The following is a 24,235-nucleotide window of genomic DNA, read 5'->3' as shown; positions in this document are numbered from 1 at the left end:
GAAGATAAATGAAAAAATGAAAATCAGCTGTCTGAACTGGTAAAGTTCAAGAAATAAATTGGGGTCTAATGGAGCTGATGTTTTATTTCTTTTGGCTGCCCTACCGCAGACTACCTGGTGATTTTTTTTTTTTTTTAATACCCTGAAGAGTAAGCAGACACTCAATTAAGAAAGTTTGCTGCAAATTTACGTGAAACAAAACCCAGATATTGTCAAATAAGGGATAATGGCTGATCTTTAATTGTTAAAGGCATCAAATTTATAGCTAATTTTAGTTCTCTAAATTGAACCCTATTTAATAACCAAGAAGTTACCATATTTAACATGCTAGAACTTTTTCTGGTTAATAACTTTTCCAAGCTGTTCTTCCATCATGGGTTTTCACACATTTCTCTCATCACTTTTAATGTTCTGCCTCTTTTATGGACCATAGGCATTCCAAAATATTTACATATCTCTCTTTGCAAAATGGGGTTTTCACTGATATCTTTTCCATTTATAGATGTAAATGTCATTAACATAATTTAACCTTATATCATAGGAGAAGGAATAAATTAGAATTATTTTATAATATTTTTCTGTTAATGGTTTATCATATATATGTGTTCTTTTCATAGATGTGTAAAAATCTGCTACCAACAGACTTTGGTGCTCACAATGTGATGCTTTAATATTTAATTTATTATCACGTATTACTCAACATCAGTTAATGTGTGCTGAAAGCCCATGGGCAGAATAGAACTGTGCTGTGTACCTAAAGAAATATAACCGTCACAGAACAATTCTAGACTCTGTCTTGTGGTAGCTGCTGCTCCTTAACAACATTAGTAAGAACTCACATAGGAAAGCATATAAAGAAGTGAGGTATTTTTTGAATGGAAGCTGAGAGTTGGCGCTGGGAAAAAACAAAACAAAACAAAACCAGTTACTTCCTTTTTGCTTGCTTTCTTGTTTGGATTCTTTGAATTAGAATTGTTAATGTGCCAGATGAATCAGATGAATCCGTTTAAGGGGAATCCTTCAAAGCTGAGTGAATGATATGTCCCCAGAGAAATTATCTTACCGGGACATGATCTGAGTTTATGCCAAAGGCCTGCTTAAAGGTTCAGGATGACTAAGGGTTTCTTCAGACTGGAGTTTTAACAGTCTTTGCTTAAATATGTTTGCTTTTTTTACTTTATTGTAGCTGAAGAATGATGGTGGAAATTCAGATTTTATAAAGTTAATCATATTTCTAGTCATAAAACAAGTCAGTTGACCACCCTCAACAAATTATATTTATATTTAATATGACATGAAAGGCAAAATAAACCTCCTAAAATTTGTGTAATTTAACTTAATCTTTTCTTGAGACCTATTTTTCTAAGAAGTAATACCCTTTTTTCCTTTTAAAAGAGAAATTCTGTCTTTTAAAAGAGAAATTCTGTCCATAATGACTATGGACATTATCACTTATGATTGAGATATGAATATTTAATGATGCAGCTTCAGAACTCAAGACGAACATTTTCAATGTCAGATTTTTTAACTGGTTTGCTAATGCTTAAACATTCTACTCGAGGAATACTTATATAATAAAGTTCACAGTGGAGGCTTTCTTGTTCTGCCTAATTCAAGGAAGGGGGATGTAAATAAACTTTGATTTGTACATCTGTCTTTCTTCTTTTTCTTTTTTTCTCAAAAAGAGAATACCTGAACCCATCCAGTAATGAATGTTCAGGCTCTGAATAATCTGGACAATAACTCCTGGAATCTGCACTATTTAACTAGACTGGAAATTGTGGTTCCAGTTGTTAGAATCCCATACCCCTTCATAGTCACGACTGTTACAAGACTGATACTTTGGGGATTTAAATAGTGGGCACTTTGGTGGCAGTGCATGTATTAAAATTGGAATGATACAGAGAAGATTAGCATAGCCCCTGCCTAAGGATGACAACACAAATTCGCAAAATATTCTGTATATTACTCTTCTCTGGTATCTGTGGGTGGGGAGACAGATTCTGTAAGTGAAGTGACCCACCCAATTCAACATCCATTCCCAATTCCTCCTTCAAAAAAAAAAAAAAAAAAAAGAGAGAGGGAGAGAGAATGGCATTAGATAAACTATATTATAGACCCAATTCTACGCTTTTTCGTTTAGAACAGTTCACTTTGGCAAAAGAATGATCTGAATATATTCCCATGTGATGTTCTACAAATTAAGTTTTTCCCATAGACAAATATTTAAAAGGATATTTTGGATATATTCTAAATTGTACTTTAGTAATTAAACCTCGTATCTCATTAAGGGTTATGCTGTAGAAAAATGTCATAAATAAAATAAAGATGTGGGAGGGAAAAGTAACCAGTCTGTATGTGGAAATATGTTATATCAGATAAAAACCAATACTAATCTGATCTATATTTTTCCTTGTGGTTTTGCTTAGAGATAAGCATGAGGATTATGAAATTAATTTGAAATAGAAATTGAATACAAAAATCTTTGAGCCTTTGACAGAAGTAGTTTAGAATAAAATCAGAAACACCTAATGCTATTTCTACCCCGAATTTTAAGTATTTTTAGAATTGTGAAAATCCTTTAGAAAATTCTAGGTTTTTCTTATTATTTGGCACCTTTATAATTCTGAGTTAAGTCTGAATTTAGGCTACTGTCAGTTCTATATTTTTGAGCATTATGTTCCCAGGGGCCCAAAGTGTTAAAGGCCAATTTTGACCTTGTTAGAAGAGATGATAGTCTTTTTTTTTTTTTTTTTCCGCTATCATGTGCAATGGTGGGAACCCTATTCTCTATACCCCTTTTGTCCTTCCAGTTTGTCACTGTTTTGTCTTGTTTCAACCACAAACATCTGGTAAAAATAATGAGAAAAGGGAACAGGCTTATTTGTAATTTTTCTGGGTTGATCCTTTAAGGGAAAGTATTTTCAAGTAGAAGAGATGGTCACTATGCACATTTGGCATTTTTCATAAAAATTGCCATTTTTAAACACTACATATCTTGTCTTTAAAATGTATTTTCTTCATTTTTACCTAATGTTTTAGTACAGTTTAAATAGGTAACATAAAGGGGATATTGTAAGCCATTGCACCTATTTCCACGGTTAGTGTTAAAAAACCAAGCAAGTTACATCTAATAAAGACATTGATGCATATTATTGATTTTTCTGGTCATTCATTGAGAATTGTAGTAGTGTCCGAGAAACAATTATAGAGGATGGGTCTAAATCATATGTCAAATGGACATGGGATACATATGTATATGAAATATGTACTGTTTTTCCATTTGGTCTTAAGCCTCCACTTTTTTTTTTTTTTTTTTTTTTTTTTTAAAGATTTTATTTATTTATTTGACAGACAGAGATCACAGGTAGACAGAGAGGCAGGCAGAGAGAGAGAGGGAAGCAGGCTCCCTGCTGAGCAGAGAGCCCGATGTGGGACTCGATCCCAGGACCCTGAGATCATGACCTGAGCCGAAGGCAGCGGCTTAACCCACTGAGCCACCCAGGCGCCCAAGCCTCCACTTTTTTAATGATTTCATTTGTTTTAGGGAGAGAGAAAAAGAAAAAGAGGAGCGGAGGGGCAGAGGAGAGGGAGAGGGAGAAGCAGACTCCCTTTTGAGCAGGGAGTCCGACTTGGGGCGGGATCCCAGGACCCCAAGATGATGACCTGAGCCAGAGGCAGACGCTTAACTGACTGAGTCACCCAGGTGCCCCTCAAGCCCCTACTAACATTAAACCTTTCAACAAAACTTATTGCATGCACTGAGTGAAGTGTTATTTGAAAAAAAATAATGTAACTTACCTTTAAGTGTGCATACATTTTCTTATATTGTGAACGTTGATGTTAAAAATATTGGGTACATTTCTACAGTTGGCATATTTTTTTTTTTCAATTTTTGATGCGAGTAGTTTTCATCCTTTGTGATTTTTGAAGAGTATGAAACTGCTGTTGGAAATTGTCAAGCACGGTGTATGTTTCTGGCTTATTATATAGTCAGTTTGTACAAAATGAAATTTGAAAGTGAATAAATAAGGGACCATGCATTTAAAAATCTCACCCATATGGGAGATTCCATTTTCTTCTGGAATTTGTTTCCTTTGAATTGGTGGTCACTTGTCCTTATAGAAGGGGAAAATCACACCCTTGTCCTCATACTTTGATTACTGAATCTTAGTGCTCAATGAATGAATTGTTCTCACCACCAAACTCCAGGCCTGGGGCAGTTAAGTTTCCTTGGTCTTTAGCCTAAGGAAATATGACCCTCTCTAGGAGTACTTCCCATCTGTGCACATAAAAGGGCTCTGTCTAGAACCATGACAATAGCTTTCTGCTTGCCTTTAAGAAAAGTTTTGCAAATCAAGAAAGCTTTTGTGATGTGTTCCTTTAATCTCTATTTGCTTCTCCCTATTCTTCTTATTTCAAAGTTTAATTAGGAATTCTAGCATTTCACAAGTTGAAAGAAATAAAATATTTGACTAATATAAATCAGAACTCAACAAGGTAAGACTAAATACACCTGCAAATATCAATCTATTATTCCCTCCAACAGGACTGCAATTTATGACTATTTACCATGGAGGGATTATATTTGAGGCTATTTTTTCTTTCTAGTTAGTAAAAAATGAAGCTTGGGATTTTAAATATACTCTGTAGACTGTTTTTATAGTTTTTTTTGCATTGTTTTAGATTAGGATCAAATCCTACTGAATTGAGGTCTTAAATATTGATCACTATAGAAAGCAGCTGCTCACTGCCCTGGTGTCCTGCCCATTGCTCACTTGACCCAGCATGTACTGTAAACTTAGCAGGGCCACAACTTTGTGTTTGATTTCTATCTAGCTGAAGGGAGCCCTGCTCTCACTAAAAGCAGAACTCGGGATCTGATCTGATTATCCCATTTCATATGCTATTGATTACCTATTAAGCTGACCAGATAAATAAATGCATTTGATACTGGAGCCCATTTTTTACTCCACGGTTATTCCACAGTAGAAATCCTATGTATCCATCCCCATTTGTTGGCTAACGACTTAGTATTGTAACTGACATAATTCTAAATACACATTTTAATTTTCAAATATAGGTAACTTTTTTCAGCTACAATATTTTAAAAATCTGTGCTTCTCCTGTTTTGTCAAGTGTATTCACTAGTGTAACATTTTGATGAGAAAAGGATGAAATTTCTAGCAAAATTGCTTCTAGCAGATTATGTATGTGATCATTTTCAAGGCCAATGAATTTTTTTTTAATGCAACCTATGGTTTAATTTATTGTGAAATGTAGCCCGAACTTCCTATGCTTTTAAAAAACACAACCACACACGCAACTCACTGTTTTCTGCTTACACTTGGATGCTTTACTAGTTAGCTAAAATTGATGATATTATCACAAATATTTTCCCTCGTACAGGTTTTGAGAACAAGGAAGGAGGTTTAATAAAACAGGGGCTTAGACTGTGCTTAAACACCCTGTCTCCCATGCTAATCTCCTATTTACAATGATCCATTACGAAAATTTAATGGTAGGCAGCATGCAGACCAGAATTAAAGAACATATGGGTACAGTTATCCTAGTTGAAATGGCCAACGTGCCTTGTATTGTGTATGGAAGATAACAGGACAGGTGGTAATCCGTCTTCACAGAGTGGAGACAGCTGGTATTTTCTGTAAGCTGAAGCAGTCTTTTTCAATGTAGTCTCACCTCGCAGCTGATACGTCACTTGTTAGTATAATTCAAAACACACACTGATGTTAAAAAGCATTCTGTTTTCCTGTCCACTCTAAAAAGCACCTCGTGGGCCAGACCTAACATCAAAACAAACAAACAAAAAAAGCCTACATTTTAGTTTTTGAAATTGACAAGTTTAACCTTCAATTTAGTTGTTTTCTAAATGGAAAATTAAAGATTATCTTCAGGCTCTCCTGTAAAATATTTTTCTTTGAACTAGGTAAGAGAGATCTCTTTCCTGTGTTCCATATTCTCCAAAATTACGAAGTTTTCAGGGAAAACAGTACACAGGATCAAGACATATTTGTTAAAGCCATTTTTGAAAAAAGTTATTTATCTCCTATCATTTCTTATATCATTGAAAGAATTATTGACATATACTGGAAGCTGCTTGGAAATTGTCGTTGAACATTTTTGCTTGATTCCTGTTATTCCGTGTAGAGAAGAAATCAAAGTCTGTTGGATTCCTGGCATGTGAGAACCGGGGTTCTGTGTTGCTTACAGTCCATTTCAGATTCCAATTACCCCTTTCAAATACTGTAAAAATTTTGACAGGGCCTTCGATTGTAATGGCCATATCAATTGATTTAGTCTGTCTCAAAATTCCCCAGAGGCAAGCTCAGGTTAAAGGTCAGGTTACTGGTGCATGACACTCTTACTCATTTTAGTAAGATCAGGATCAGCAGTTTCCAGGAGCACACAGGGCATCATTTCGGGGCGTCATTTCAATCTCTCAGTGCAACTACTGCAGAGTCAGTATAGTTAATCTAGCCCCTATCTGTAAAAGTGGAAAGGGTACTCACAAAATAACTGAATGAGATAGGATAGGGGGAGTTTGGCACATGCATTAAATTCTTGTTTATTAGAAGTGAACTCTCTTTTACCTATTCACTCCATTTCTGTTGAGTAAATTTTGTGGCTGGTGCTCTTGTACATTACATCCGTTTCATTAAAAAAAAAATGTAACTATGCACTACAAAAAGACTTCAGAACTACAAACATGAAATCAATACTTGTTTCCCAGAGATTGGATTTCAGAACTTCTCAAAGTAAGGGTTTAATTATCTATTACTTCCTCTAAGTACTTTCATGCCTGTGGTTCTATGGTTTTTAGTGGCCAACTTCTCCTTCTGTTTACATGGTTTTGTAGTCGTTCATATTATTTAGTGCAATGACAAAATGAATGATCTCTGACCCAACTTTCTCCCTGGGGTGTGATTCAAGGGTGGAAAAGGAGTTCTCAAACTGTAGTGTGTCTCCGATCACTGGGCTTGCTTGTTCAAACCTGGATCTCTGGGTGAGCAGATCTGCCCAGTTAGCAGGGTTGGGACTGAGCCTGGGAATTTGTATTGGTGGCGAGTTCCCAGGTGTGGCTGATGAAGCTGGGCCAGAGAGGACAGGCTGGGAACGTCTGCTCTGTAAAATACTTCTAAATGTTTCTTTCAGCCTATTTCACTTACCACCTTTTGAAACTACCGTCTCTACCGTCTCTACTGTAATGAAGAAAGTACCCAGAGGAATACCTAGAATGTTTGCTGTAGAATATGAGCAAACCTTTGTAAAAACAGTTGCTTGGTGGATTTGGGAGGGGGGATGTAGGGAAAACACGGGCATTTTCTCTCACTTGTCATTTCTCTCTTCTCCTCATTTTTCTCTACCCTAATCCTCTTTTCCTACAATGGAGTTTTCTTCAAGATTTCCTTAATAGTTGACTCTACTCAACTCTCTTATGAATTACCTAATGACATTTCATATTCTCATTGATCCCTTCTAGGACTTGAATCAGTCTTGGTATTAGTGGGATTGGAAAGAGTGAAACTTTCTCTTCCTTGGGATAAACTACAAAATTGCCATTCCTTAGGTGAATGTAGCTCTGATTTAAAGTAATCTTTTACTGAGGAGTTAAAAAAAAAAAAAGCTATAAAAATGTAAAACACACACACACACAGAAACTTATACATACATACACAAATACCTCTTGACATTTGCACATATTATGTATATAAACAATAAATATGTGACACCACTTAATATTTTTAAAAGATTTATTTATTTATTTGAGAGAGAGAGAGCCCATGCAGAGGGGCAGAGGGAGAGGGAGAAGGCAAGAAGCAGACTCCCTGCTGAGCCAGGAGCTGATGTAAAACTTGATCCCAGGACCCTGAGATCATGACCTGAGCCGAAGGCAGAGGCTTAACCCACTGAGCCACCCAGGTGCCCCTGAAAATGCTTTTAAATACAATTTTCAGTTTGATTTCCTGAACAGTTTCGAAGTTAATGTGAATGTAGTTTTCTGTTTAAGGAAGAATATATTTCTAATGTATCTGGGGCCAACCTGAATTTGACTAGTGAAATCTAGGTACGGATATTCATGCTAAACACTGGTTTCCTGTCCTGAAATGCAGAGTTCCATAACTCATCGTGATGAGGAAAAGCATGGATCTTAGTAGATTTTTCTTTCTGCCTTACCACCTATATCCCTATAATTTAAATTGTTTTTGTAATTAAAACAAATCTTTGAACTATTTTAAACTTCATGTTTGTATTTTGGGGTTTTAATGCTCATTTTCAGTAAAACTCTAAAATTGGCTTTTTAGAGTAGGTATGGAATGCATCTTACATTTTTACTGTATCTATGTTGAAAGGCTAACCAAAAAAATCTGTTAGAAGGATTTTAACAAGCTCTAGAGTGCAGATTAATGTTCAGTGCAGCTCATGCACGCTTCCCATCTGTGGAATAGAAATTGTCCTTAGCACTGCTGCAGCGTGTACCTTCCGTGCCCATAGCTTCTTGATAGAGTGAAGCTCAAGGTTAACTAATGGCGTAAAGGAGGCAATAGTGTCTGCCTTTGAGAAGGGGAGAGATTTGCACAGCATGTGATTCTAATGAGCTCAGACAGTGGAAAGGGGGAAAAGAACCACAATCAGTAGCAAATATAGTAATTTTTCTGCTCATCACCAGCATTTAATATGTTCGTTTTAAATGTCAACTCAGACCTATTGGTAAACTTCAGTATGTATGAGTCATCACTTACAAACCCTGTGTTTTGCAAACTTGCATATATACCACCCAGCGCATGTCTCTGAAGACAGTGATGTTCAGCAATTACTGTAGTTTTGGAACCGTGCTCCCTGGTCACCAGATATAGTCGGAAATAGCTAGTTTTGGGGATATCTGGTTATGTTGGTAAAAGTCATATTTTCATTATAACTACATATAAATAAATTGAATAAGGGAGTGTTCTGAATTTGATAATGGTTGCCACATGGCATGACAACTTACTATTATTTTTTCATTTTTTAAAGATTTTCTTCATTTCTTTCAGAGAGAAGGGACAAGCAGGGGGGGTGGCAGGCAGAGGGAGCAGAAGAAGTAGGCTCCCCACTGAGCAGGGAGTCAGATGCAGACTCCATCCTAGGACCCTGGGATCATGATCTGAACTGAAGGCAGGCACCCAACCAACTGAGCCACCCAGACGCCCCCAACAATTTATTATTATTATTATTATTATTATTGTAGCATGGCATTATAATTTAAAGAGCAATGAGATAGGCATTAATTTTTTATGAAAATTAATTTAGTTATAAATATCTTTCTTCACTGATGTACTCTTTAGTTGATGCAAACAAGTTAAATTAGTGGTCCCATAAAATTTTAAAGAAAAATGTTTTAAACTACTTCAGGTTTTGTAAGATATACTCTTAAGAATCTCTTATTCCACTTTATTCTCATTATAGTCTCATTAAGGTGACCCTAAGTCACTCTCTTTGGGGAACATGTACCTTTTTTTATGAAACAAAGTCAAAATGCTTAGAAATTTTCATTTTTATTTCTTTTTTTTTTTTTTTAAAGATTTTATTTATTTATTTGACAGAGAGAGATCACAAGCAGATGGAGAGGCAGGCAGAGAAAGAGAGAGAGGGAAGCAGGCTCCCCGCTGAGCAGAGAGCCCGATGCGGGCCTCGATCCCAGGACCCTGAGATCATGACCTGAGCCGAAGGCAGCGGCTTAACCCACTGAGCCACTCAGGCGCCCATCATTTTTGTTTCTTTTAAGTGAAGGGAATTGCACACTTTTTAAAAAAAAAGCTCTTACTATTATGATTTAACAATTGGGTTTCTTTCATTTTGAATTTTTCTCTGTACCTGTTTTTCCCCACCCAATACCCAGGTCATAAAATAAAGGCCATGTACTGGGACCTGATATTACTTCTACCGATTATGAACTTTTAGCTGTCAGACTTGTCATGAATTGACTGCAGAAGTGAAGGAATAAGAGAGAATAACATGAATTTTATCCGACAATTGTGACTCACAAGTGCAAATCTGTTTTTCTTCCATTTTTTCTACTCTGTGTGCTTTGCTGCTCCTTGTCCGTTAATGTAACTAGTACCGCCACATACGGTTGTATACTTTGTTTACTGTGAAATGTCTGTCTGGCCAAGGGAGCAAACGGAGGCTATGGTCCAAATGATCCCCTATTCTCGAACCCAAGTTTGTAAGGCTAGGTCTCCAAGAGGGCCTCTTTTCTAATCCTCACAAATCTACTACTATGAAGTAAATGAAATCTTGAATCCTTTTATAAGGTTCTTTGTACAATTGTTGAATCTTCCCTTGTCACTATGCTAGATTCACTCATTCATACTTTTTTCAGGGGTGTGTTTTGTTTTGTTATGTATTTGTTTTTTTGCATAAGTGATTTTCAAGGTTTGGTCCAGAGATCCTCTTAGGGAGTCCACAAGGTCAAAATCATGCATGGTAAAAGATTCATTTAGAGGTCAAGGCAAAACAGTATAGCTTGATCTCCTAGATTACCAAAAGTTTGTTGTTGTGGTTTCAGATTCCACATTGCCACTAACATTTAAGGAATTACTACACATTAACTGTTGGCGTAGTACGAAAGAAAAATATCCACAATTATTTGAAAAGTCTATTAAGACACGTCTCCCTTTTCTACCTAGATGTCTTTGTGAGGCTTCCTTTTTTCTTCATATATTTCAACAAAATAATGTATTGCAACAGATTGAATGCGAAAGTAGATAGGTAACATCCAGCTGTCTATTTGTTAAACCAGACATTAAAAACAAATCTGTGAAAATGTCAAACGATGCCATTCTTTTCACTGTGTTTATTTGTCTGGGAAAATATTGTTTTCATGAAAATACTATTTATATTGACATTTAATAAGGTTATCTTTATTTTAAAGTAAGGTAGTAAGTATCTTAAATTTTTCTCCATTTAAATTTCTCACATAATTGCATCAATGAATAGGAGTCCTGTAAATAAAGACAATTTGGGGTGTTCAGTAATTTTTAAGGGTGCAAAAGGCTTCTGACCCAGATCATTTGAGAACAGCTGTCTGACGTTCCTTTGTTAGCAATAATAGTGATGTTCCAAGGATTGGACTGAACGTATGCATACGCATTTGGTACAGGAGAATTGCTTATCTTAGGAAAAAGGAGTCCGACCCTCCTGTTTTTCAAGGATCACTTCAGTTTTCACATTTGATTCATCTTGAGCCAGCCTACAGGTGCAGATGTGTTGACTCAACTCGGCAAACATGGAGAGAAGCTGATCATAAAGGCCAAGTCCATGGCTGTCAGGATGGTTTTAATTAACAGTAAGGCACTATGGGTCCCACGTTGTGTGCACTTCAAAATGTTAGTTGTCCATTGAGATGGCTCACAGATGAGGCACTACTTGAGCCAGGCTGAAATGCAGCTGTGACATATGCTTTTTAAGGAAGACAGGAGAGAGGGGTTCAGGGCAAGCGATTCTGTGTGAATTAGGAACTATTTTATGAGCAACGTTGGACAGCTGGTCTATTGATAATGATTGTCAGACAAGACCTAATGTGGCAGGGAGGACCTCAGGATTCAAGAATAAGACTGTTCTTGTTAGTGATATTCTGTGTCTAAAACAAAACAGAGAAATAAGCAGAAAGCAAAAACAAAACAAGGCAAAATTTAAAAAAACCCAAAACAAAACACCCTCCCCTCCACATTTATAACATTTTTCCACGTTGACTAAAATGATGTTGACTTGTTCAACAATCATACCTAGTCTTGACAGTCATGCCATTAGCGGTAGAAGGCAATCTATCACAGTTATGAAAGCACTGGCTTTGAAGTCGGTCAGACAATCTCAAATCCCAATCCTGCCTCCAACAACTTACCTGTTTGTGTAAGCGTTGGCGAGTTGTCTTACTTCACCAGAGCTCAGTCTGTTTATCTAAAACTGAGTACCACTACTTCTCTTGAAGATTTGTGCGAATATTAGCACACACTGAAGTATGAAATATTGGACCTTTTTCATAGTGAGTGCATCTGTGCACTGCTGTCTCTATAATGCGTCTCCTGCCCCAGGTGTGCTCACTCATCCATTTATTTAGTGCTAGCTAGCAACAACAGAGTTTTAATGTTTGAGATCTCTTTCTCTCATCTCCATCCCCCCACCCACCCTTCCCGTTTAACTGTCTCAGTATTGCCTTAGATTCCAGAGGTAGAGTGGATGAAGGCAGAAACAGAAGGGTTCATGTAGTGGCTACCTAATCATTTTCCGGGAAAATAAAAATAGTCCCTTAGGGCTCCTTTAGACAGAAGTAGTAAAGTCAAGTCAGGTCAATTCATAAGTAATGACAAAGTATAATCTCATACTTTAATATTTTTAGTTTAAACAGAAACTTGTATTCTTCTTCCCACATCATCCTTATGCTTTAATTACTTTTAAATATGCAGAAGCAACTTAGGGGCTTATATAGAAATAAGGCCCTAAGCAAATATGACTTTAGTATTTACATCATAGTAATTGATTCCTCAGTTGAAAAGAATGGGATTGGGCTTATTTGAAAGCAAACTTGAGTTATAGTTCCTGTTATAATAGGTATTGTTTTTATTAGTTTAACAACTGAGAGAATGAATTGGTGAATAGAGATGACCACATTTAAATAAAATAGAAATTTTTATGTAATAAATCATGTGAAGAAATTACATAAAATAGAAAATAGAATTTCTGTTAATTTCTATTTATTTTTATAATGATAATATAATAATAATATAAATAATAAAATATATAATAATATAAATAATAACATTTATTTCTATATAATCTATTTCTATATATTAATAGAGGAATTTCTGTTTTACATAAAATATTAATTGTTGTGGTCTATCGTTTCGCTGAATTCTAATACTAGGGAAGCCACAAGATGTAGGGTGTGTGTATGTCTATGAGTCTGTGTGTTTGTGTGAATAGGTGTGTACTGAAGCCCGTCCTACTGTGAGTTCTCTTGGATGATTGTCATTTTCCAGTTTGCTCCCACATTTCCTAAGAGCATGGCATGCTGAGCTACTTTGGGAGCTCATTTTCCCAGCCCCAATTCCCCATGGACATAAATAAAATTTGGGTGAAGGATGAGCTACTGATGTTTGGAGACTTTTGTTTGTTTGGTTCTTGCCTCAGTTCCAACTTTGTCAGGGATAGTCTTGAGGGTTAGAAGAAAAACTAAAATTTGGTTGCAGTGTCATAAGCTGTTTGACGTACTAGCTGTGGGGAATATTTACAATGGATTAATGTCATGGTACATAAATGTTTGTGAAATGGATTATATGTTCCATTCAGTATTGCCATTTAATTAATTTTATCAGCACTTAAGAATTTTGGGAGAGTGAAGTTAAACCTATTGAACAGATTCATGCTCTTTAGGTATGAGATATATATGATATATATATATATATATATATCTCACATATATATGTACACACACATAGAAGCACACATAAACATATATGCCTACATAATGTATATATACACTAAAAACAATAATCGTAATCATCTAACCAATATAATTATACTCACATCACCTAACATTTATTGAGTGCCCTGTGTCAGGCCCTGTTACGAATGCTTCATATGTGATCACTGTTATTTCATAAAACAGTCCTCTGAGGTAAATAAAATCTTTGCTCCCATTTTATAGATGAGGTCATTACCCTCAGCATGATAAATTCACTTACCCAAAAATCACGAGATTGCTATGTGACAGAGCCTGAATTTCAACCAAGACAATATAGTCCATTCTCTCCTATTTAATTCTTTTATCATATGGTCTAAGATAATCAAGAGTCATTGCAAGGTACACTTCTAAACTTTTTTTTTAATTGTCTCATTCTTTAAAGAAATAAATATATATTTGCTTCTTCTGTTCTTTTTTTTTTTTTTTTTTTTTTTTTTTTTCCAGTGGAGACTCAAACAAGTGTGGTGTCGGATTTTTTTTTCCTCTCAGATGCTTTTATATGAAACACCCCTTTGAAGTTAAGCTGGAAGGCAGGTGTTGGGAATGGGTGTGTTGCGAGACAAACTTCCAAAAGTAAAGTAGACATCTGGAGAAAGTAATTGTTCAGTAGCTAACATTTTCTGTTGGCTAAATTGAAAAAACAATAATATTTATGGTATGTGATGTGTGTGGGATTTGAAATTCTAAAAGAGGATTCCAAAGAAGGTACCTCTGTGAAGATTATTTTAATATAAAGCAGCATACATTAATTATATTTATGATTTTTACTTATTTATTTGTGTATAAAGAAGATGGTTATGTTTCTGCCTCACTAAATTATGGATACCTCTTTCTTTGTGAGAGTAGTCCTTGAACCCTGTATGTATAAGTGAGTCATTTTCAAAATCTTTTCCTATTTGGCCATAATTACATCTTTCTGTGACTTAGGAGTAAGAGAAAATTAACTACAGGGAAAATAAAGCTCTCTAGGTTGGAATACAAGACTATATGAGAAAGAGTATACTAATAGATATGAGTTTAATATTTTTCCCTTTGGCAGAAAATTTGTATTATTTGCCTTCTTAAGAAAACACAAAAGGAAAGCTTTGTTACATGAAAAGTTATTCCCTGTGCCCTGAAGCCAGCAAGGATACAGCAAAATAGATCAGTTTAGATTTTTAAAAAATCTTATCACCTGATCTTTGTAAACCAGGAGGGGATTTATTTTCTGTGGAGATAGTACTATGGTTAAGTGAATTCTTTGACCAATATAGACCAGAATTATTCTTTGATTTCAAATATCACTTGCATGTTTAAATACAGCTCCTGTTCAGCCTGCATTAAAAGTGTTACATGCATTTTATTTCACTTATTTAAGGCTTTTTATAAAATCCTAAATATTTATTTCATTGAGCATAGAAAATATTTTGCTCTTATAATAGCTTTGAAAATCATCAAAGATGCCTGAATATCAAGTGGTCATGGATTGGTAGGACTAAGTGATTGCCTGTGTTCTCTTGCTTTATAGGCTGGTTGTTTATCAAGGATTCTAGAATGTGAGATGGACTTGGAGTCTAGTATAAGAAAAGAAGTTATAATTTTTTGGAGAGAACTATAAAGGGCCCTTATACTTCATCAAACCGATTTTTCTTTCCCTGCCCCCCACCCCCCAGCAGTAAATGACAGAAAGAAAACAATGGAGAAAGTGGCCACTTGTAATGGAAAGATGGGCAATCACAAATGTTATTAGTGTAGACATTTGACGGGGTCTAATCTACCTATGGAATACTGTATTCTGTCAAGAGGAGAGAGCTAATGCATCTTCTAAATATCAAAAGACAGGAGCCAATTTATGCCTGTCAGGCCTCACTTTTCACAGATTTAAATCATTCCTGTTAGAGAAGGATACATTACTCCCATTGTAGTCAAATTTCCCTCTTGATTTTAGTCAAAAATAATTTTAAAAGCTTTCTGACAATTTAAAAGAGCATTTTAAAATAAATGGCATTATTTCAAAAATCCCTACTGGATACCAGAAATTATCTATAATTAGTAAGTTTTTAATATTTTACATTGCTTCTCTTTTCTATTTACTATATTTTAAAGTAAAATTTCTTCAGGCTGTATTCCCAATCCATTATCAATTTTTTTTTTTCTCTGTCAATGTTGAGGAGTTGTATAAAACTTTGGCTGCCTCTAGGCTGAGTGAACTTTACATTATTGTTTTTATTGGCTGAATGGAAGTCCCTGATGATATTCCATTGGTTAATTAACTTCCTAATATCTTCAGGTGTGGCATCTGCTGTGGTCTTGATTGTCATGGCGTAATGAAATGGTGGGCTGGAAGACATGAATGTGGATGTCTCCCCTACCCATTATATTTCTTATGCAAGCAATATATCCTAGTTACTTCAGGTCAGCATGACATTATGTGCAAAATTGCATACTGCATTGGACCAGATGAGACATTGCCATACATTGCTCATGAGGATGCAAATTGCCACTTATCTGAAAAAGATTCTCACAATAAATGAAGCAGCATTTTCTCTCTCTGTAGCGAGGCTGTTAATATCTCCATGGGTGGATAATGAGAAGGAGACAGACAAGATGAATAAAGGTATTACATTTCATTTTCTATTTTATCTTTCTCTTTTTTGTAATTTCGATAAAATTAATACTATAAAAGGATTTGTTTCCAATTTCTTTCTTTTTTCTTGTTCTTTTTCATCCTAGGCCATGACATTTATTTTGGAGAACAAGATAATGCTCTTATTTTATACTGGAAATCAGATTAATATACTCTGTAACTCAAATAATATTTTTTTGTTTTTAAAGATAATATCAAAGATCAATTTAGAAACATTTCATTTTCAACACACAGAAATTGTAGAACATCTGCAGGCTTAAACATTGGCCCATATTATACAGTCATTTTTAAAGCAGGCATATAGGCAAATAGAAACTGTCATCCCTGAAACTTTTTTGGTGGGGGAGTGCTATTTAAAAATATTTAACAAGATTTAATTTTAAAACATGAATGCATGTATTAGTACAAATATTTCAGTTGATTTACCAACCATCATTTTCACTGAGGACATCATGCAAGTTCTTTTATCAGATACCTACAGCTCAAGAACTTTAAAAGTTTATGTTCTTAGGTCTACCATAGTATTCTGAATGTTTAATACAGTAACTTAAGACCCACGAATCTATACCTTTATTTTTTGAGAAATAAACAATCAGGAATGATTTTCTAGTTTACACTCTGTGTATGGGTAAATATTGAAGAATGACAGGAATTATGCAATAATATTAGATGGATTAAGGATTTTATTGGTGAGTCAAATTCAATATTAATTTAACAACTACTTGTTAATATGTTGGTATTGATTCTATCTAAGAAAAGTGCAATTACATGTATCTGAACTTTCTGTTCTCTTGCGGTCGGGCCTTAAGTTACCATGTCTTCTGGTTTCAGTGTTTTTCCTGGGGCACATATCGTATCTCTTACTGCTAAAGCCCAGAAATAATAGTCTCACACATCCGGAGTCCCAAAGGTTTTCCTGGCTGGTACCCAGAGAGCGACGGCAGGGCTCCACACCGGGTTTGAAAACAAGAAATGCTAAAGATGCTTTTGAAGACAATTTCATTTTGTAATATAATTCATAATTATCTGCATTTATCTCATCATCTAAATTCCCACTGTTAACCTATCATATTGACTAATTCATAGAAATTACCTTAATATCCTATAGGATGTATGCTTTTCTAATTGATGTTATTTTTAAGGAAGCAATCGCTGTTTGTAATAAATAGGCAAAAAAGGGAGGAAAATGGTTATTAAAAATCTGTAAATATATGCTACGTTTGCATTTCTTTTACCATCTAAATGAAAGTATGATGTTTCATAGAAGCTTTTGAATGTAAGTCCTTTGTTGATTTTTCAAGTGTCTCTTTTTATTGTTGCCTTATATCAATGCCATATTTGCAGTTGTTTAAAAATTGATGTTCAAAGACTGAACATCCTCAGTTTCCCCGGTTCCTAGATATTGTCTAATACAAAAACAGGAGGCTATTAACCCAAACTAAAGTCATCTTTTCATAACCCTGCATTCTTCTATTGACTGAGGAGTTGCAGAGAAAGAGCTGTTTACCGTGACTTCAAAACATATTACCATTGAATACGAATCGCTTCTATAAGTTGCTTAATAAGGCTGTGATAGTTTGTTTCCTTTGCCATGGAAGCCACCTACAATTTTAATGGCTGCGAGGTATAGGCAGTCATATAGCATGGCATTTTTATAGGAGCCCAGATTTCCATCTTTGGAAAATGTCATCATCCTTTCAAGTCATCCCTCTACCTCTAATTCCTGCATCTTTTTAAAAAGAGACAAAAAGAATAGTCTGTTTATTCTATGATCAGTCCAGATCAAAAAGATACTTAATATTTTAAATATTAAAAATGTCTCAAATTTATTTTAAAAAATGGAGCTAGTTAGTGATTCCAGGATTGGGCAAACACTGGGGTACCAGTCCTGGCACAGGACTCTGGCAATAAATTAGATGAAAGTGAGAGAAAGAACAAATGCACTGACTCTTGGATGATGCCTGGGGATTTTGGGCATGCTACACATTGGGCCTCTGGGCTTCCTGTTCTGTCTCTGCCAATACCCAGACTGTGCCCACTTCAGCTTTTGTTATTTTTTCTGTTTTCAAAGGACCCAAGGTCAGGCATGATATTTATTAAAAAACAGAAATCACTTTTGGGACATCAATATATCCATAGATATAGATAATAGAGATGAAGTTTTATATTTATTTATTATTTTATAATAAGCGCGATCTGGCACTTTGGTGTTTTTTGTTACTAATAACCATGTCACGTATCAGTTCTACCATTCACTGTGTAAGTTGTATATGAGCAAGGATTTGGTGAATGCAAGTCACAAGTCTGAACACCACCTTCTTATTATTATATATTTTTGCTCCTAGTCGAGAATGAGGATCCATCAGTGATCCTTTTTGTTTTCTAAGATTTTATCTTATTTATTACTTTTTGTTTTTAAGTAACCTTAAGTAACCTTTATACCCAGCATGGGACTCAAACTCCCAACCTTGAGATCGAGAGGCACACTCTTCACCAACTGAGACAGCCAGGTGCCCTGAGGTACTACTCTTTAAATTTTAGCTATGGCCGTAATGCTTCCTTCTTGTTTCTCATGTGCAATTATAAGTTAGCCATTTTACTGAAAAGGAATGATATAAATGTTGATTCATTTTACAAATCCATTGAAATATATATTCGGTTTAAATAAAGGTTATAGTGCACTGTAATAAGTTAATAAGTTTATAATAATAAAAAGAATACAATGATAGCTCTTTAAAAATGCGTTCTTGGGGGGCTCTGGGTGGCTCAGTGGGTTAAAGCCTCTGCCTTCGGCTCAGGTCATGATCCCAGGGTCCTGGGATCGAGCCCTGCATCGGGCTCTCTGCTCAGCGGGGAGCCTGCTTCCCTTCCTCTCTCTGCCTCTCTGCCTGCTTGTGATCTCTGTCTGTCAAATAAATAAATAAAAAATATTAAAAAAAAAAATGCGTTCTTGGTAAGCCAGGCTGCTTTCAAAATCACACAAGTGCACCACACAAATTCTCACTCAAAAGTATCCCATTAATTTAAAGTTTTAAACATTTTTAAAATTTCTATAAAATGAACTGATGAAAAAAAAAAAAAACAAAAACAACCCAAAAGACAAATATGCTTACTACTTGGATATCCAGAGATCCATAAGGGCTATCTGATCTCAGTCCTGACTTTTAAACATGGTACCTGCCTGGAAATTGCTTTTGATATGTTTATGGTTCCCAGACTTGTCCACACACTGCAATCACTTGGAGGGCTTCTAAAAATACTGATGTTTGTGTCCGTCCCCACACCCCTCCCTGCTCCCGAATTAATTGGGTTGAGATGTGGCCTGGGTTTGGGAATTTTTAAAAGATCCCAGGTGATTCTATTGTTACAGAAGTTTTGGAATCCCTAGCCTAGACCTTTGAAGTACAGAATAGTAAGGGTAAGATATACTAGTCGTTTTCACAACTACACCAAACTGTTCCCTTCTATAAATATCCCTATAGATAGGTAGTAGAAACTGAAGTGTGTGGGGGAGTGTTGTACACACATGCTCATTTCCATGCACAACTGATAGGAGTAAATCATGCAGGGTTGCTGCTTTTTCTTACCTTTGCTATTCTGACTCCATCCAGTTGTGAACCAAGAATATTTTTGTGTAGGCAGATTCGTTCATTGTTGGAATTGGTGGTATACCTAGTGGCTAATTGAAGTCCTAGAAATGCCTCTCCCTTACTCCTCCCCTTCATCTTTTTTTCTTTATGAATGCAAGATGGGTAAAAATAAGACATTGACTATAAAAGAATTTTAAAATGTTGGATGAAATTATTACATCACTCAATATTTGAAAATTCCAAAAGTGGAAACATTTATGGGGCACTTACTAAACAACCCTGTCATTTGGTACTGTTATCCCATTTTACAGCTTAGAAAACTAAAGCAAAGAAAGGGAAATATAACCCTCTTTGAGTGCATTCTTTCATTTCAGTCATGTTAAAATTCCTGCTACAGTCAACATACCTATTTGAATAATTTTCCCTGTTTTAATAGGGAGAAGGAACTCTGAGTATTATGAATCTTGACAGCCCAGGACATAATTGGCCAAAAGCAGCTGTTTCTTATAGTGTTAAATCTCTGAAGATTTTGATGTCTTGAGCAGTTAAGATATGTGAATGGCGATGAATAATTACTTTTATCTAACAGGACTAATTAAACATGCATTCTTCCCATCTTTGAAATTTTGAGGATTGCTCTTAAATGTGTGACAAAATCATGCTCCTTATTTTCCAGGAGAGTCCCATTTCCGAAAAATTGTGTCCTTTTGCCAGATAGGTCATCTGAAATACATCAAATATTGTATCCAGATTTTTGTTTTAAAATATGTGATTGTTATTTCTAAAAATGACTTTTGGCTTAAAAGAAATTATGTTGAGAATTAAGATTGACCACCACAGCACAACCACTGTTTCCTGTTCAAGTGAAACTTACTTGATCAACTTTTGTGATGATAATGCCAAAGCACATTTTTCAACCAAGGATAATATTGTTTTTTTAACTGTTATGCTCAAGTTTCTGGACACTTAAACAAGAGAATATTCAATCAGTGCAACATGACTTATTTTCAAATTTATACTTCATTCTATACTTTATAATTTGTGTCACCTCATAAGGCAGTTGGATATATATGGTTTTCTTTCCAGCAAAAGCATTTAAAAATTTAAAAATTTAAATTTAAATTATGGGATTTTGAAGTCCCATAAGCAAGAATTAAATTTAACAGCTTAAACCATTCTGAAAAACAAGGACACCTTTTTTCATTGATTATAATCCTCCCCACCTTCGATTTCTCCCCTCCCCCCCCCATTTCTTTCCCTTTCTTTATCAATTTTAAAGACTCAGCATTTCCCTAAATTCTGCTGATCAGAATAATACATGTGGCCTTCGATGAAGGAAAGCCTGGATGTTTGTAACCGTAATTGTCAGCAGCAGTATTTTTCTGTCTGTGGAAGGGAACTGATTTGCGTCTGCATGAGCACCCCTCAACCTTCAAACCATTCCTCTCCTCCCCCCTCTCCGCTGGCAGCTTCCAAACTACAGACTTGTTTCCTGTCAGAGGCATGTTGGGCTCTGTAATAAATCATGATGAACAGCCAACTCTCTATTTCGGAGGTGCAGCCTCTGAACATTGATTAATGCGATTCTTCAAGAAGGGAACAATGGCCCGCGTGCATATGCACGGGAAAAGCTCATCCAGTGCAATAGATAGCTTTGTTCCATGTGGTCCAGCTTCCCTCCTTACAGTGTTCCCTTTCTGGGCTTAGCTTGAACCAGCTAATTGATTAACAGAACCTTTAGGCTGCCTGAGATGGGCCTAAAACAGGGGCGTTATCAGAGGTTTTGAAAGACTCCATTCTTGTCTTTGGGGATTCCTACAGGCGCATATGGCAGCCACAATAGGCAGAACAGCAAGGCTTCTTATTTTTGGAAATTTGGGTGAATTTCAATGGCATTTCGCTTCTGCTGTATTTTTCTTTTTCTTTAACCTCACTGGTTGTCCCTCTGTAATTGACAGGTATTTTGAAGACAAAAACTTCATGGTGGATTCCTCTTTCCTCTTTATTTCCTCTGTGTTATCGTTCTTTTTATTGAGGTGCTAGGAAACCCATTTTCTCTTTTAACAGTTGTTTATAAATACTGAAGTTCCGTGGACAGTTAAAAATAAAATCACAAAATTTTGATACAGAAGGCAGCTCCGTCTGTCCTTTACATAATATCTAAATAATCTTTACATAATATATAAATAATCTTTACAGTTTAAATCAGAAGAATGAATGAGTATTGTTTTCAGTATTATTTATTTCAAAAACATAAATCATTGAATGCTTTTTTAGGTACTTAAAATTTTAAATAGTCAAGGCATATGTATAATAATAGACATTAATTGCCACTTTCACATTTTTTATAACTTTGAATTGTTGTGGTTGTCAGATTATCTTGAAAATTAATGGTGTGTTGTCTGAGGGAAATATTAATGTAAGTTCCATCTTGGTCTGTTTTCTTTCATAGTTAGGATGATACAGTCTTTTAATTTGACCTTTGACTTTTATAGGTACATGAACTATTCTTTTATAGGCAAAGAAACTGAGATTCAGATATTTGGCAAAATCTTATCTTCGAGTACTTAGAAATCTTACCAGAAGTTTTAGAGAGCTATTCTCCCCTTTTTAAGACTAGGAAAGCAAGTATGCCAAAGTTCAGAAATGGTGCATCTTTAAGGAAAAGAGCAAAAGCCCTTTTGTGGTCTTTCATATACTAATTCGTGATCATTAAGCTTCTCTCCTCTCAAAAAACTTCAAAAGAAGTTTCTAATACCAGATCCTAGAGAAAAATCTATCATAAAGTAATGTTTTAGAGAAGTCCATCACTGTACTGTATAAGAGTTTGCTTGTATGAAAAAGGGGAAAAAAGATAATTTTAAATTTACATAGAATTCTCCCCCCCCCAACGTGTAGTACACTGTTTCCACCTTAAAATTATTTTCTCACTAAAACTCATGGTGGTTAATTCTTAAACCTGCTCAAGAAAATTATAATTTATAAATAGTAGTATTTATACACATTTATACATGAGGCATGAGATTAATGTTAATAAAAAGCCTATATATGAGACCCAGTAGTGATTCTATGACAAATACATTCAGAATTGTAGGTTGAGATGTCAAAAATACATCTCCCAGAGAGCTGTGCTTACCACGTGTGAGTGGATGGGGGAGGGATAGATGTTGTGGATATTCTTTGCTCATTCCAGAATGAGGTTTCCCTTTCATGAGATCTGGGGAGCTAAGGTGGGGGGAGAAATATAGGGCGACAGTGGTTGACCTGATGAAATACAGGACTGGGGGAAACTTCTCTTCCTGAGAGTGGAGTGGGAAGAGGAATTCCAGTGACTAGGGAGTAAATTTTATATAAGGAACATAATAAAACTCAGACTAGTATAAACTAGGATGGGACTAGTATAAGCGAATGATCTGAAATAAATAGTCCACTTTGACATAAAAATTAAGAGAACTAGGGACACCTGGGTGGCTTAGTGGGTTAATTAATACCTATGCTTTCGGCTCAGGTCATGATCTCAGGGTCCTGGAAATCGAGTCCTGCATCTGGCTCTTTGCTCAGCAGGAGGCCTGCTTCCTTAACCAACTGAGCCACCCAGGCGTCCCTTTTTTTTTTTTTTTTTTTTTTTAAAGATTTTATTTATTTGTCAGAGAGAATGAGCACAGGCAGACAGAATGGCAGGCAGAGGCTGAGGGAGAAGCAGGCTCCCCGCTGAGCAAGGAGCCCGATGTGGGACTCGATCCCAGGGCACCGGGATCATAGGAGGCCTGCTTCCTTACCTCTCTCTCTGCCTGCATCTCTGCCTACTTGTGATCTCTGTCAAATAAATAAATTAAATCTTTTAAAAAAATTAAGAGAACTAAACTCTTCAGAAACATGAACTAAACACTCGCTCTGCTATTCCACTCGCTGCAAATATTATAGCCGTATAACGTAATTGATTTAATGATTTAAAGTGAGATTTTTTTAGTCTTTCCTTTTGACATTCAGAGTAATGGCAATGATAATGTTAACGATTGGCCCTCGGAATAGATGATGATGATGACGATGATGAAACATTTATTGCGCAGTTACTATTAGCACTACCTGGTCTTACCATGTTATATAGATTCCTACAATAACTCGACTTCATAGAATGTAGTATATATTATTATCCCCATTTTAGATGAGGCTTAGAGCGATAAAATAACTTGCCCAAGTTGAGTATGTGGCCAATGTCTTATGGGACCAGGTCTTTCTTCCAGAGTCCATGCTCTAACCATTATTTACCACCTCAGTAAAGAAACTTAGATTTTTCCCCCCTCCAGGGTATGATTTATACTACATCTGATTAGAAGTGTCAACCTTCGTGAATCATAATGAACTGATTTTTTACGCTTTTTTCCCTTATTTTCATTCATTCTTTTTGTTCACCAATATTTACTGAATTCTTCTGAGTGCTGGGTGTTCTGTTGCTGGTCAAGAGCACAGTGTGATGAAAACCAAAACGGTATTCCC

The 24,235-nt window shown here is 35.7% G+C and overlaps 1 protein-coding gene and 1 non-coding gene across 7 annotated transcripts in view; both read left to right on the top strand.

Annotated features, from left to right (window-relative positions):
- The window catches only part of ROBO1 (roundabout guidance receptor 1), a 1,187,644-nt gene that overhangs the window by 874,972 nt on the left and 288,437 nt on the right, over window positions 1–24,235 (top strand). The gene's annotated exons all lie outside the window — the stretch shown is intronic.
- Window positions 1,862–1,968, top strand: LOC125089691 (U6 spliceosomal RNA). The gene has a single exon (XR_007124019.1). It is a non-coding gene; the product is annotated as a U6 spliceosomal RNA (small nuclear RNA).

This window comes from Lutra lutra, chromosome 1 (assembly GCF_902655055.1).
Source record: "Lutra lutra chromosome 1, mLutLut1.2, whole genome shotgun sequence".
NCBI lineage: Eukaryota > Metazoa > Chordata > Mammalia > Carnivora > Mustelidae > Lutra > Lutra lutra.
The sequence above is the reverse complement of the archived record's forward strand: the minus strand, read 5'-3'. Positions and strand labels throughout refer to the sequence as shown.